Source organism: Siphateles boraxobius, unplaced genomic scaffold (assembly GCF_051911475.1).
Source record: "Siphateles boraxobius isolate OS27281-9 unplaced genomic scaffold, OSU_SipBor_1 19, whole genome shotgun sequence".
Lineage (NCBI taxonomy): Eukaryota > Metazoa > Chordata > Actinopteri > Cypriniformes > Leuciscidae > Siphateles > Siphateles boraxobius.
Genome location: NW_027508799.1, coordinates 572,562 through 587,234, shown reverse-complemented (window position 1 = coordinate 587,234; position 14,673 = coordinate 572,562). Strand labels below are relative to the sequence as shown.

The following is a 14,673-nucleotide window of genomic DNA, read 5'->3' as shown; positions in this document are numbered from 1 at the left end:
GCAGGATAAGGGGCAGGAGCAGGGGCAGTAGTACGAGCCGGGGCAGGAGCAGGGTCTCTCGAGCCTGCAGTGGCTGGAGAAAAAAGAAAAAAACTTACCCACTTACAGGGTTTGGCTGGAGACAAAATCTTTTGTGCCAGCTGTGAAGCAAATAAATGCTTCCCCCGCGCCAACAGGGCCTTCACATTGGTCGCCAGCAGTGGCCTGTTCTTAGTGGCAGTAGGTGGAGGAGGAACAGACACAGTGGCAGTGGGCACAGCAGCAGTGAGGACAGATGCAGTGGGCACAGTGGTGGTGGGCACGTGGGCTGGAGCCTGCCTCTTCAGCACGTATGCTTTGAAAAGGGCCATATTGGTGTTAGGCCTGGCCTTTGCCTTCTTCAGGTAGGTGATGAGAGCCTGGGCCTCCTTGCTTGGGTCCTCATACACCTCCTTCATTGACCTACCCTTACAATCCCCAAACTCCACCATCAGACATCCAGAGTCTCCTGTCCTCTGGGCCTCCTGCAGCATGGCCTGTTTTATATGATACACCTCCACAGCCTCGCCTACCTCCCTGATCTGCGAGGTGTATCTGAGGAACAGGTGTTTGTTGTCCGACAGCGGGTTGTCCCTCTCCTCCTCCCCCAAAATGCTGCTGACCAGATAGCAGGCATACCCCAGTGAGTTCTCCAGCAGCCACAGGAAAATCTGACCCTGGTGTTTCCCAAACTGGATCTTGCAGTGAGCCAGAACCAATAACTGGTCTCCAGGATTCCCTCCATTCTGCCTCACAAAGGCAGTGGCCTCAGCCAGGACCTCCTCCTTACACCTGGCCCTCCCTGCCAACACGATCTTCCTCCTATTGGCCTCCTCAGTTGGCCCCATAAGGAGTCGACCCTCAGAGGTTCTTCGTAAAACCGGGTATGCATACATAATCTGAAAGGACACAGGCATAAACAGAATGTTACATAGCTGTCATATTCCAACTGAAAGTATTTTACTACAGCATTTCTTTTTATGTAATTAATTATTATAATATTATAATAATTAATGAATATTATTATTATTATTATGAGCATAAGCATTATTGTTTTTTATACAACTGTGAATCACTTTGAATTGCCTTGTGTACAAATTGTAAATAGTGTGATGAACTTATTAATAAGAAAATAAATAACACTTCTTGGTACAATCTTGCTGGTATCATGCCATGCTTAAATCGTTTTGTTTTGTTTAGCTTTTGTGGCAGAGATTACTAAGAAACACCAAATATAACATAAAGGCGTTTATGACAATTCATAATAATATGATCATCAAACAGATCTAAAACTTAAAATGGTATATCAAATCGTTTTGGTATATCTTTTATAACATAGTTGAGAATCATTTGTTGAAACAAAAAACACTTGTTTTTGCCTATTCATGTCTTTTTAAATATGTATAACATAGTATTTAAAAAGATAACATAAATATTTATACTGGTGTATAACATAGTATAGTATAACATATATGAATTAAACTTTTTTTTTAAAAGGTTTTAGTAAAAATCTTCTTGTGCTCAAAATAATGTAATGAATGACACAAAAAATACTAAATTAACAACAACAAAAAAATGGTTTAAGGAGGATATAGCTTAATTAGCGGTCGGCTAATTATCTTGACAGTAGTGACATGTTTTTAACTGTATATCATGGTAAAGTTGCAGGTTCACATGTACAGAAGAAAACGTGTGCTATTACACGCTAGCTGGCTTTATTGCCATGTTTAATTGTCTAAAAACAAACACTGTTTATGAATAAATAATGATCGATTATAGAGTCGTGAAGAATAGACTTACCTGTTGCAAAGATTGCAAAGATGACGATAATAACAGCGGTCGCCGATTGGTCAAAAGTAAGCCACAGGAGCAGAGCCAGGAGAGAAACGCGATTGGTCAAAAGTAAGCCACAGGAGAGAAAGGCGATTGGTCAAAAGTAAGCCACAGGAGAGAAACACGATTGGTCAAAAGTAAGCCACAGGAGAGAACGCGATTGGTCAAAAGTAAGCCACAGCAGAGAAACACAACTGGCTCACGTGGGCTTACTTTGGGCTTACTTTGGCTCAATCGGTAGGAAGCAGTAGGCGCAAGCGAGAGGTAGTGGGATCGATGCCTGCATTCTCCAGTGCTGTCCATCCTTTTTACGCCCCACTTCAAGGGGCACTACCTAGATGAGCTCTTGCGGCTCAGTGCTGCCGAAAAAGTTTTTTCGAACGAGGTACTGCACACATTCCTGGCAAAAGCAGGTCCCACCGAAATTTGAACTCGGATCGCTGGATTCAGAGCCCAGAGTGCTAACCATTACACCATGGAACCTTGGCGTGTGTCAACTTTTCCCATGAGCAGCAGAGATTTAAGTCATTGAGTCCAGAAGCACGATAGCAAGGATTTAAGTCATTGAGTCCAGAAGCACGATAGCAAGGAGCAAATGAAGCCTTTGCTTTTTAAGCCCATGTTTCCCCAATTCCGACTCGGTTTGAGAGTGCCAATTTCACCGCCACGTCAGCAGTTGCGCATCACCTCTGTTTTTTCCCTCCCTTCCGCAAAGAACCTAAAAAGGTTTCACCGAGATTTGAACTCGGATTGCTGGATTCAAAGCGCAATTTTTTGATTAAATCTACAATTAAAAGGTAGCCAGTGCAAAGTTGCCAGCACAGAGGAAATGCCGCCTGTTTTTTTGTGGTCATTGGAAATCACGCTGCAGCACCTGCACACGTGCTAGGGATCGTCTTTGTCTTTGAGAGCGCCCCCCCACACAAGCCAAAAAGACGCGAAAAACGAGAATTTGCCCAAAAATTTCCCCTGCAACATTATTAGGGCTATATTCCTGTGCGTTATGAAGGAGTTTTAGTCACATTTGAAACAAGTCACCCTCCGCGGGCTGGATTCGAACCCCTGTTCTGCGTGTGATCAACTGCGCCTGCGTCTTCATTTATCTATGACATCATTATATTGATTTATATTTTTTTGTGTGTATTATTATTATTTTTAAATATTGCACATTACATGTTGTTGATTATTTAATAAAATGAATAAAAATGGAGGGATATGATTTGATTGACATGATTTATCAGATTTGTTTTAAGACACTTCAAATGTTTTATTAAATGTTTTTTTTTTGTGTATATTATTTAAAAAAAATGCATATTACATGTTGTTTATGATTGAATAAAATGAATAAAAATGTTTCTTCAAATATGTGTGTTTTTTGTGAGGGATATGATTTGATTGATATGATTTATTAGATTACTTTAAGACACTTTAAATGTTTTATTAAAATGAATACACACAAATATTTCAATGACACTTAAAATGTTTTATTAAAATGAATACACAAATATTTAATTGACACTTTAAATGTAAAAAAACAAATATTAAAATGAATACACACAAATAATGAAATGAGTACACAGACACAAACACACATATATACATCTCACATATATAAAACTCTTTGGTTTTGGGCTGCCCACATTTGCTGCACATGTTAAAGGTTACCCCTCGCACATACTTCCTCTTATGGACTCCGCTTTCCGTCTCCTGGGCCCGCCGGCGCCTGTTCCTCTGGGTGTAACGGGAAACAGGAGCAGCAGACACAGGAGCAGGTGGAGCTGGGCCTGCACCGGATGTTGAAGCACCAGAAGGTGGAATCACCATTGACACGGTCATGTCTGGGTTAAGGACTAGTGACAATGACCCAGGTGCTGAAATGGGCTGCACAACTCCTGATGCTGTGGGGGCAGGTGCAATGGGGCACACCATGGTGGTGGCAGCAGCAGGCCGTCGACCTGGTCGCAGAAGAGGAGCCTGTCCTTCTCGATTTGGCGGAAGGGTAAATGTATGTTTTGGGCGTGAGGTCGATGCCGCTTCATCCAATTTTTCCCTCGGTGGAGGAAGCTGCGTATCAGCCACAGCAATTGGGTCAGGTGGAGTCAGTCCCTGAGCGAGGACACACATTTCCTGTTTTTTCTATTGCCGTTGAAACCTGAAAATAAATTACATGTATTATATGTTTAAAAAAGTATTCAGTTAATTTGAAGAAAATAATGTGCCTTGCTTACCACTGAATGAGTGTCTTCTGGTTTAGCTCAAACAGCTGGATCATTGTTTCATCCATCAGCCTGCGATTGTTAAGCACCAGCTCTCGGATGTGGTGGTAATCCGAGAGGATTTTAGACCACCTGGGGCGGCAAACTCCAGCCTTCTTGGTCGGCGACTTGTGTAAAGCACACAGCTTTGTACAAATGGCCTCAACCAAGCGGCTGGTGCTGGGCCACTGTGCTGGTCCCCCGGGATGTCCAATCAGACACCGTTTTACACTCTCCACACCCGGTGTGACTCCGGACCGCTTTGGTGCCTTAAAGCGTCCATGTGTCAGCTGAGGCTGATGTCGAGGCTGATAGTTGACCCGCTGTTTGTCTATGTCATGGAGAGCTGTCCACAGCTGAATGGCCTCTGTCACCTGCAGGTCAGTGAGGTAAGGAGCCACACGAAGACCAACCAGGTAACCAGCCATATCCTGGACCTTGTCCCACCCAGCAATGCCATCGGGCCCAATTACTGCTCCCTAGTAAATTCAGATTAATGTTAATATATGTGGAATAAAACGAGATTGAAATTAAATAAAGCCCTTAAAGTGTTTTACCTGAGCCTCGTCGGAGAAACTGCTTCCAGTGTCAGATGGCTGTGACAACACTGAAGGGGCAGGGGCAAGTTGGTGTCCTTCTCTAGTTGATGTGGATGGCTCAGCCAGTGACACGTCAGCCATTGATACATCAGCCGGTGATGCTGGGGACTGAGGCTGAGGCAAAGATGAGGGGCTGTTTGCGAGATCATGGCAGGGGTCATTCTCGTACAGCACTGGAACTGTGATGTCCTCCGTGATCTCTTCCTCAAACCCCTCATCTTGCAGGTCTTGGTCATCAATTTCCTCCACCAGCCTGTCTTCATCCTCTGGGTTCTGGAGCACTGGAGTCAGTGTTTTGCCAATTTGGCTGTAAAGGTACTCTATTCCTAGCAATTCACCTACGAGAATAAAAGGGGAAAAAAATGTCTTAATATTTTGTCTAGTACATTTAAGGCTAAATTGATACTTAGTAGAGTATTACAAAATAACAAATTAATGAATGTCTTGCCTGTATATGCTCCAGGAGGGCGATAGCGCTCATCCCAGGGCTTCCCAAAGACTGTCTGGCTAAGCTGGTCCACAACCTCTCTCATGGCACTGCCATATGACCGGATGGAGGACGCTCCTTTTATGGCATCTTCCATCCGGTCATCATTCCAACACATCAAGCCCTCAAGGAGATAGGCTTGAAAATGCGCATCACTGGCACTGGTTCCTAAAAGTAAAAAAAAAAAAAAAAAAAAAGGGTTTTATATGTCACATATGTACAATATATTTACTACACATGAGGTGCTATGAAGTAGCTGGTTACATGTAATAGAGTTATGTAATTACATAAAAAAATGATTGTCATTATAACCAGAGTTATTAGTGATTTGTGAGGCAAGACAGCTTTGTCAATGCTTTTATGACATCAGAAAAGAACTGTAAAAGTGTGACATTTATTAATGTGACATTAATTTAACGTAATGGAAGCAGTTACAGTGCTTATATTTTTTTACAGAAAAATTACTAATCCATATGTATGTAATACCTGGAATAAAACGGTTCAGGTGGAGGTGGAATGACTCCAAGGAGGTAGAGCCTCGAGCACACCTGTAGCAGCACAGCTCCACACCGCCTTTCTTCAGTGTCCCCTTCTTTATGTAGAGCGGAAAGTGCTCTGGGTCTTGGATACACTGTACATGCTTCCGCTGTTCTTTCCATATCTGCTGGATCCGTTCATGGTTCAGAAGTGGAACTCCCAGAGTATCCTTCCCGTCCGCACTGTCAAACTGATCAATCAGTGACCCAATCAATATGGTGGTCTCCTCCTCCCCCCTGGTCCTCCTCCGGCAGTGCAGTGCCAACTCCCTCCGGTTAATGTGAGCACTGACCGCCTTTTCTGAGATGTAGCCAGTCTTCTTTGCTGCCAGCTCACCCTCCTTTGCACGGCGAAGAGCAGCCACATCCTCTGAATCCCACTGGAATATGGACATGGATAGACGTGCCATGAAGATCCCATAGAGCGGATGAGCCTCTGTCGTGACACCTGCAGCAAATCGCCGCATGAAATGCCAGATGTCCAGGCGCACTTCAAGCTCATCCCACTCCGAAAACATGGCCTTCACCTGAGACTGGCCGTGCTGACTGCAGCAATCTCTGTCCACGTACATCACCTTTGGGGATGCCTCTCCTGCCTCTCGGTAGCGTTTCATTAGGCCAGCTGCCATGGGGTCCAGTGCATGTCCCTCGGCGGCTGTTAGGACAGAGACAAGGACTTGGCCGTGTTCGTTACAAACATTTGTGCACCAGGCAGCTGTTCCTGAAGCAGCACCGGCAAGTTTTTTTGTGACCTATTGAAGAAAAAAAAGATTTAAAAAAACAAAACAAAATAAAAACTCATAACTGTTCATTATGTACACACACACATATCCATATCTGGACAATTTCTGGATATAAACAGGGCTGTGATACCTTTTTTGTGGAGTCCATCTTGAGAACACAGCCAAATACAGATGTTATTTTGGCCTTGACCTCGTCCAGGTGCCCCAGAACCTCCCTGGCGTACACAGCTAACAGCCACTTAGGTTTAGGAAGGGCAGGTAAAAGGGGCGGCTCAGCAAACACAGGAGGCTGCACAAGGGAGGACCTTGTGAATGGTTCACAGGCAGTCAGGTACTGCAGGACACGCTGTGTCCATGCCTCACTGTGTTGTTCCATCAGCTTCTTGTAGAGCTGAGTCACACTGTTGCCCAGTGTCCTCTCCCTCATCATCCTCACCACCCGGTTGTCACATGAGTATCTAAAGAAACAACAGTATAATCATGCAAATGCTTTGGTTGGAAAAAAATAACACAAATAAAAGCGCCTAATAATGAATGATTGTCATTATGAATTACCTGTATGTCAGCAAAGCTGGAAACTGACTGCGGTGGCCCATATCCAGCTGTCCTAAGATGTCCTCGTTCCAAGCTGGATACTTCTTTTTGCAGCGTTTGCACTCCAGATACTCAGTGGCAAGGTCATACCACCCATCAATGTCCAAGACCTTGTGCACGGTACGGTAAAGTCCTGCCGCTGTAAGTCTGTGCTTACCACAGTCTGGGCGAACGCAGACAAGAGGAAACAACCACATCTTTAGCGGCATCCATAAGAAAATGGGCCGACAGAAGAAGAGGTCAGGTGAGGCGGGTGGCTGGGTGTTTATTAAAGGGGGCTGAGGAGGATACCACCAAAGCTTCAGCTGGGACACTATTTCTGGCTTTCCGGTTCGCATGTTGGCCTTAAACAGTGTGTTCCGGATCCACTCATGCTGGAAAGGTGGAAGATGATCTCTCCAGTGACTAGGAAGCTCAGCTGGTGGCTGATGATGAGGAAGAGCTGGTGTCTGTGCTGTTTCCGCTGATGGAGACGGACCGGCACAGGCCTCTGAGTGAACAGTAACATAAACAATATAAGGATGACTGTTATTTGATAGTAATATGCCATAAATGCAGTCCACAAACAGCCGGCGAAGTATTAATAATAATTATGATTATATTTAGGAATAACAGTGAAGAAAATGGTATTAGTGTCAAGAAGCAAAGAACACAGTGTACACTTTATTGATGTAAGGAATATGGGATCAATATAGCTCTTTGATAATGAGGATTAGATGGAATGAAAGAAGGAAAATGAGTCGTGATGAATTCAGTAAAAAAAAGTATGATGCCCACAGACATGAAGCATGCACACAGACACAATAAGGAAAAACTGTTCCTCTAATTATTAGAACAATGAATCTCCACCATCCTGTCTGCTCAGGTTGAGCGAGTGAGAAGAGCAAGCGGTGTGAAAAAGTTATCCAGTGATTGTTCAGCAACAGGTAAGTTCGGAAACGCAAATAAATACACTGACACCTTTGGACATCCTTAAGGTTTGGAAGAAGTGCACTCAAAGAATGCCTCCCGCTTGAGGCATGATGTCACATAATTCTGTATTGTATACAAAAAATATTTAAAAATGTTTATTTATTTTCAAAAATAATGATTCTCAGTGGGTTTCCACAAAACATTCTTATAATATTTGCATTTGTGTCATATGCCACACCTGTATTTAGCTGTGCTTCACATTGTGATGCAGCAAATACCAGCTCCTCATCATCATCTTCAGCAGTGGGAATGGAAGTGCCTGGAGCAGAAATGTTAAAACTATTACTGTGATCAATACATGGAGACAAACATATGTAAGATGTTGCTTACTTACCAGTAGCGAAAAGCTGCTTTCGGACCAAATGTTTGGCTGGGGGTTCTGCTGCCGGAGGAGGTAAAGTGGACTGCAGTAATGGATCTGGAAACAACAAGTGGACAAGTTTGCCATGACGATAAATGAATACATGTAGAACTGCTGTAGGGAAAATTCTATATTTACACTCCTACTCACAGGGTTTAACTGGTGACATTAGTTTTTTTGCCAGCTGTGAAGGTGACAAATGTTTGCCACGCGCCAACAGTGCTTTCACAGTGGCGGTCAGCTGTAAACCAGTTTGGATGGCTGTAGGTGGACGTGCAGAGGCACTAGAGGTTGCAGGTGGACGTGCAGAGGTACTGGAGGCTGCAGGTGGACGTGCAGGCTGATGTACACTGGTGCCCATATCAGAAGCCCGTCTTTTCAGGACATACGCCTTGAAAATGGCCATGTTAGTGTTGGGCCTGGCATCTGCCTTAACCAAGTACCTGATGAGGGATTCGACCTCATTGCTCTGGTCTTCATAAACATCCTTCATGGACCGGCCCTGAAAGTCACCAAACTCCACCATCAAGCAGCCCTGGTCTCCAGTTGCCCGGGCTTCTGCTTGCATTTCCTGTTTCCTCTTATACTTCTCTACTTCTTCTGCCATCTCTCTAATATGAGAAGTGTACTGTAAACAGTTGTTTATTTTCTGACAGGGGGGTTGTCTGCGCTTTCTCACTGGAAATGCTGAGCACCAAATACACTGCGTACCCCAGAGAGTTTTCCAGGAGCCATCTAAATCTCTGATCCTGGTACTTCCCAAACTGAAGTTTGCAGTGAGCCAGTACTAAAAACTGGTCACTGGGATCTCCACCGTTTGTGCAGACAAAAGTACTTGCCTCTGCCAGCACCTCCTCCTTCGATTTGGCCCTTCCAGACACCACATTTTGAAGTTGCTTCGCCTCCGCCGATGGCGCCATGAGGAGACGGTTTGATGTTGCTGACTGGCGACGAAAAACGGGGTATGCGTACATTTTCTGAAATGAAAATCAGAAAGAGACTATTACCTCTGTCAATCTAAAAGATACCTGTATGTTAAGTGTGTTACAATAATTTAGCAAACTACACAGCAGGACTTAAATCATGTTTATCAGGCATTTTGGGTGACAATATGGAAAGAAATTATATGAAATATTAGATATTATTATGAAAATCTTGGCAATTACTACTAACTCCCATTATTACACTTCTTTTTTCATTACATGTTGCCCCAAGAATACATTAATATGCAAATTAGATACATAGATACATTGTATAAAATGGAAAAACCCGCTTATGGCCATTTTACACACATATTGCATAAAGCAAAATGGAAGTCTATATCAAATTATTCTGTTATCTTTTATAACATAGTTGGGAATCATCTTCATACAAAGTTTGGTATATAAAATCCTGAAACCTAAACAATTTCAGGATATAAAACACTGATATAATTAAGCTATATCCTCCTGAGACCAAAAAAAGTTTAGTTAATTTAGTATTATGTGTGTCATTACATTGTTTAGAGCATAAGAAAGTTTTTTGCAAAAACGTTTTTTTTTTAAATAATGTTCATATAGGTTATACTATGTCTTCTGTAGAGGACACTAGGACTCATTTTTTATTATTATTTTATTTAAAGACATGAATAGGCAAAAACAATGTTTTTTTTAGATCACATCTTTTTAAATAAAATAATAATAAAAAATGAGTCCTAGTAGTGTCCTATACAGAAGACATAGTATAACCTATATGAACATTATAAAAAAAAAAAAAACGTTTTTGCAAAAAACTTTCTTATGCTCTAAACAATGTAATGACACACAAAATACTAATTTATTAACTAAGCTTTTTTTGGCCTCAGGAGGATATAGCTTAATTAGCGGCCGGCTAATTAACTTAACAGTAGCTACATGTTTTCTTTTCTGTATTTTATCATGGGAAAAGTTACAGGTTCACAGGTACTGAAGTAAACCTGTAATATACACGCTAGCTAGCTATGTTGGCATGTCTAATTTTCCAAAAATACACAATGTATATGAATAAATATTAAACGATTATACAGTAATGAAGAATAGCCTTACCTGTTGCAAAGATGACAATAATAGGAGCCGCTGATTGGTCAAAAGTACGTCACAGAAGAGAAACACGATTGGTCAAAAGTAAGCCATGGGAGAGAAACGCGATTGGTCAAAAGTAAGCCACAGGAGAGAAACGCGATTGGTCAAAAGTAAGCCACAGGAGAGAAACGCGATTGGTCAAAAGTAAGCCACAGCAGAGAAACGCGATTGGCTCACGTGGGCTTACTTCAGGCTTACTTTAGCTCAATCGGTAGGAAGCAGCAAGCGCAATTGAGAGGTAGCGGGATCGATGACTGCATTCTCCAGTGCTGTCCATCCTTTTTACGCCCCCCTTCAAGGGGCACTACCTAGATGAGCTCTTGCGGCTCAGTGCTGCCGAAAATGTTTTCTCGAACGAGGTACTGCACACATTCCTGGCAAATGCAGATCCCACCGAGATTTGAACTCGGATCACTGGATTCAAAGCCCAGAGTGCTAACCATTACACCATGGAACCAACACATTCTGCTAGCTGGCTGTCTGAGATGCAGATAGCGATGAGGCTAGGTGGAATCAGGTAGACTAAAAGAGGCAGAGGTTGTTCCTCTGCCGAAACCCGGGATTGAACCAGGGACCTTTAGATCTTCAGTCTAACGCTCTCCCAACTGAGCTAAAGCTGGGGAACAATAGTCTGTATAAGATGGGGAAGAATTGAGGGGGAGGGGCGCGAGGGGAGGAGAAAAATCACAGAGATTTTTGAACATGAACATGAGAACATGAGTTTTCTTGCTGGGTCTAATGTCTTTTTTATTCATTTCAAGATTTATTTAGTGCAATATAAGGGATGCAGTTCAGCTTGCAGGCAATTAACAATGTATTCAATTATTAACACATTGCATTTAAATTTTTTCTTCTTTTGATCAAAAGGAGGTACTGAACCACATTTTTAGGGACTTCCCAATGATCTAACTTTATAAACACTCTGCATTGATGACCCAGTATTATCAAATGGTAGAATGGAAGAACATTTAGTGTACTGATATATTGCAGGAGTATCTAATAATGATTAATAGTAAACTACCACCTATTACTGTAACCTTGATTTAAAAAATAAATAAACAGTATGGGCATTCTGCATGTATCTCTTCTTTTATGTAATTTGACTTCGAACACTCCACCTAAGCCTGCTATATCACATCACTGTCACTATCAGCCATTAACAAAACAATAAACATAAAACAGATCAATAAAATATTTAAAAAATGTGCCTTGCCTTGCCTTGCCTATTCTTTTCACGTCGAAATATAAAACATATAATGTACAATTTATAATATACATACAAATATACAACATTCAACAAAATATGTACAAACAAATCACGTTTGGTATAGTATTTAAAATAAATCACTATTTACAAGTAAAAAGAAAACAAACAAACAGAACTGAACTATATACAACCCATTAACCTAGAACAAATACAACAGTTTGTGTATATGTTGTGGGCAGCACAATGAATCACAATCAAATTGAATAAAAAAAATTTATAAAAAATAAAAAAATCAAATAAAAAATAGTGCAATTATTTCGGTATTAGTTTTGCAAAACAACTAAATATTTTACTATAATAAAAACAAAATCTTCACAACATAAAATACAATGATGTACTATTTTCTCATCATTCTAAGCCACTGCTCTTTGGTTAGGGTCTCCCTGTTTGGGCAGTAAATTCTGCCTTTGAACTGGCTATGGCCAGTGTCTGTGGTGCGTGGCTCTCCACATTTAGTGCATCTGTTGGATGTGACTGTTCTAGTGTATTTACGCTTTTCTTTTTGTGGAGTGTCTTGCATTTGACAAGGGCCAGTTGTGCTCTCAGAATGTGGTGTGCAAACTCTACTGGGTGCAGTGGTCTGGGGTGGCGGCAGAAGCAGAATGCTACTTGCTGTGGTGGTTGGTGGCACTATTAGTGGCATGTAAAAAACTACTGGCCGAGCTGTATGTTGTTTTGGCTGTATGGTTCTCAGCTCAGCTCTATCTTTGACAACTAGCTTGGTTTTTGCCAACCCAGCCGTGTCAGGTGGCATGTTGTAAGTGTGTTCATGCATGTGTGGTGTGACTTGAGTGGGCCTAGTGTTTACTGGGAGTAGTGGTTCACTGGCAACAGGGCGTTCATCAGGCAGTACCAACCCTTGCATCAGAATTGCAACTTCTTGTGCCTTGAATCTTTTGTTATGCCACTGTATCAACGTGGTCTGATTTACAGTAACAAGTTGCAGAGTTGTATCTTTCATAATAATGCCGTTGATTAAAATGAGCTGTCGAATCTTTTTATAATCATTTAGAATTAGTGACCATCTTGAAAGGGTTTGGTGTCCAATTTTCTTGGGGCTATTATGAATGTTGCACAATCTGATAAATATTGTTTCTACAAGACGGCTGCAGTTTGGCCGCTGAACCAGTAGAACCAAGTATACACCTTTTTGTGCTTTCAACTCCTGCAAATACAGCCTTCTTTTTCGGAGACCTAAACCGACCAGTGAGCAGTCTCTCCTGATGTCGAGCAGCGTAAGAAATCCGGTGCTCATCGTGTTGCTCTAAGTTCTGCCAAAGACCCACAATGGTACTGGCCTGCTGATTGGTAAGAGTGAGGCCTTTTTCATTTCTTAGCTCCACCAAGTATTCCGCAAGCTCATCAACACGATCCATTCCTGCCAAACTCTGTTCATCCACGGCCTAGGAGGAAGTATTACATTAGATTTGAAGTATTTCAAGAAGGTCAAACATCAATAAATATAAAGCATACTGGTATTTCTCTTAGAACTTGCTCTGAAGATGTAGATTGTCCAGGTAACCCAGACGGGACCCCGAGCAGGTGAGTGGACTGGACAGGAGGAGCAGACGCATGTTGGACCCCCAGCAGGTGAGCGAACTGGACAGGAGGAGCAGACGCATGTTGGACCCCCAGCAGGTGAGTGGACTGGACAGGAGGAGAGGGTGCAGACGGGACCCCCAGCAGGTGAGTGGACTGGACAGGAGGAGCGGGTGCAGATGGGACCCCCAGCAGGTGAGTGGACTGGACAGGAGGAGCAGACGCATGTTGGACCCCCAGCAGGTGAGTGGACTGGACAGGAGGAGCGGGTGCAGATGGGACCCCCAGCAGGTGAGTGGACTGGACAGGAGGAGCAGACGCATGTTGGACCCCCAGCAGGTGAGTGGACTGGACAGGAGGAGCACACGCATGTTGGACCCCCAGCAGGTGAGTGGACTGGGAAGGAGGAGCAGACGCATGTTGGACCCCCAGCAGGTGAGTGGACTGGACAGGAGGAGCAGACGCATGTTGGACCCCCAGCAGGTGAGTGGACTGGACAGGAGGAGCAGACGCATGTTGGACCCCCAGCAGGTGAGTGGACTGGGCAGGAGGAGCAGACGCATGTTGGACCCCCAGCAGGTGAGTGGACTGGACAGGAGGAGCAGACGCATTTTGGACCCCCAGTAGGTGAGTGGACTGGACAGGAGGAGCGGGTGCAGATGGGACCCCCAGCAGGTGAGTGGACTGGACAGGAGGAGCGGACTGACCAGAAAGCTCAGGAGCACAAGAAGCAGGTAGCACTGAGATCATATCAGATGTGTCCAAAAGTTAATCCGCAAGAGTGACCTCAATATGTACAAGTTCTTCAAAGCCCTCATCAGTCTCTACTGGCTCTTCCAACTGCTCCAGCAATGTATTTGCCTCCTCGGAGTCTGGCGCCATACACTGTAGAGGTTCATTGTTCTGCCTCAACAGATACTGCACTCCAATCAGTTCACCTGAAAATGCAAAACCAATATTTAAAAAAAAAAAAAACTACATAGAAACAGAGAAAGAACTATGAGCATAAACATACAATATTAAATATGAATACCTGTGTACTTCGCGGGTGGTGTAAAAGAACGAATCAGCTTCCTGCCAAAAACCTTCTCATAATCTTTATTAACGCTGTGAACCAGCTCGCCCGAGTATATGCGCAGGCCCGAGGTCTCTGCCTCCAGAGCAGCTGCTGCCCTGTTGTGGTTCCAGCGATGTAGCCCATCTAGTAGGTAGATCTGGAAGTTGAGCAAGCTTGCACTGTTTCCTAAAGTAAATACAAAAAAACGGCAAAAGGAATAAGGTCAAGTATTTCTGTTAAACATAAACATTATTGAGTTGCACGTACCTGGAATGAACCGGTTTAAATGACAGTGGAATGACTCCAAAGATGT

The 14,673-nt window shown here is 43.1% G+C and overlaps 2 non-coding genes across 2 annotated transcripts; both read right to left on the bottom strand.

Moving 5' to 3' along the window:
* Nucleotides 1-2,262: 2,262 nt before the first annotated feature.
* Nucleotides 2,263-2,334, bottom strand: trnaq-cug (transfer RNA glutamine (anticodon CUG)). The gene has a single exon. It is a non-coding gene; the product is annotated as a tRNA-Gln (tRNA).
* An 8,548-nt stretch (nt 2,335-10,882) lies between these two features.
* trnaq-uug (transfer RNA glutamine (anticodon UUG)) lies at nt 10,883-10,954 on the bottom strand. Its single transcript has one exon. It is a non-coding gene; the product is annotated as a tRNA-Gln (tRNA).
* Nucleotides 10,955-14,673: the final 3,719 nt, after the last annotated feature.